The sequence below is a fragment of the Eschrichtius robustus genome, chromosome 3 (assembly GCF_028021215.1).
Source record: "Eschrichtius robustus isolate mEscRob2 chromosome 3, mEscRob2.pri, whole genome shotgun sequence".
Classification (NCBI taxonomy): Eukaryota; Metazoa; Chordata; class Mammalia; order Artiodactyla; family Eschrichtiidae; genus Eschrichtius; species Eschrichtius robustus.
Window position 1 is genome coordinate 75,120,141 of NC_090826.1, and position 1,952 is coordinate 75,122,092.

A 1,952-nucleotide genomic window follows, 5' to 3' on the forward strand; every position below is an offset into this window, starting at 1 on the left:
TAAGTGTCTGCTGTGTGTCAGAAGTGGGAGTTATGAAATGAGGGTCAGGGGTTGGGTGGTAATGAGTGAGAAGTTTAGAAAGTTTTAAAAGCTGAAAGGTTAATATTTTGTTTTTGAGGCAGTGTCTCAATGTTCCCAAGTCACATAGTCTGTGTCAAAGCAGCCACATCTGAATGTCACGTGCCTAATCACAGAGCTAGTTCGCATCAGGCCTTGCCATTCCTAGTCCTGCTTGCTTTCTAGTGCATCATACTTCTTTCATAAGCAAACTCTTTCCCATTTCTCTGCTAAATCACAGGATCAGACATAATGAGGTTCGGGCATATATTCAAGAAAATCGCTCTGCTCATTCTCTACCTTGCAATAATTCTATCTCTTCCCCACCCCCTCCATCCCCACCTCGACTTCTAGGCTCACCATCTGCCTCTTACTGTGACATACAAGGCATCTGATAAACGTACTATGAAGGATACAGTTTGGGTGCTACAAACATAAGGCAGCATATCATAGTGGTTACAAATGAGGATGTTAGGCATCTGACAGACCGAGACTGGTATATAAGTTTCCTAGGGTGGCCGTGATAAATTACCACAAACGGGGGCATAAAACAACAGAAATTTATTCTCTCACAGTTCTAGAGGCTAGAAGTCCAAAACTGGCAGGGCCATCCAAGCTCCCTCTGAAGGCCCTAGGGAAGACTTGCTCCTGACCTCTTCCTAGCTTCTGGTGGTTGCTGGCCATCCTTGGAATTTCTTGGCTGTGGCCGTATAACTCCAGTCTCTGTCGCCATCTTGACATGGCTTTCTCTGTTTTCTTCCTATGTCTCTGTCTCCAAATGTCCTTCTTATAAGGACACTAATCACTGGGTTTAGGGCCCACTCTAATCCAGGATGATCTTAACTTGATTACATTTGTAAAGACACTGTTTTCAAATAAGGTCACATTCTGAGGTTCCAGTGGACATTTTTTTTAAAATTAATTAATTTATTTATTTATTTATGGCTGTGTTGGGTCTTCGTTTCTGTGCGAGGGCTTTCTCTATTTGCAGCAAGCGGGGGCCACTCTTCATCGCAGTGCGCGGGCCTCTCACTGTCGCGGCCTCTCGTTGCAGAGCACAGGCTCCAGACGCGCAGGCTCAGTAGTTGTGGCTCACGGGCCCAGTTGCTCCGCGGCATGTGGGATCTTCCCAGACCAGGGCTCGAACCTGTGTCCCCTGCATTGGCAGGCAGATTCTCAACCACTGCGCCACCAGGGAAGCCCCCCAGTGGACATTTGACAAGATGCTATTCAACTCAGTACAGCTGAATTATAGATTTGCCAATTATTAGCTGTATGAGCTGGGAACAATCAATAAGCATTCCATAAAGATAGCTGTTATAGAAATGCAGAGGGAGGGAAGAGGAAACCATTTCTGACCGATGAGACAACATGAAAGAGGTGCATTTAAACTGGGCCAGAGGATTTTAGTAGGTGAAGTTTAACTGCTGTTTAATGATTTATTCCAACACTTCCTGCCAGATACCAGGTGCTGTGTTGAACAACGAATTCTATTTCAAGTAATCTGAATTATAAATTTCCCCGAAATAGTTGGAGGAGAAAATTGGACAGTTCTGAGCCAGACACTCCTGGGTTTCAATGGCAAGGCGATATGCGGTAGAGTTTAGATGTTTTAACACAGGAGTTTTGTGAAGATTCCAGGAGGTCCTGCCCCCAGGAGTGGCTCGCAGCCTAGGAAGGAAGGACCAGGAGGGTATGGAGTGGTGAGCACGGACCTGAGCAGATACTCTGAGGACATTCGCAAGTGCATCCCAAGACTGAGACATTGCTGGGGCTGATGAGGGAACTGGAGAGAAGGGATCGTTCCCTCTGCCTTCCCACAGAAGACTGATTGGTTTGGAGAATAAGGACAGGCATTTGGTATCAGAGCCCTGCATGTTTATGGGACGAGCTAC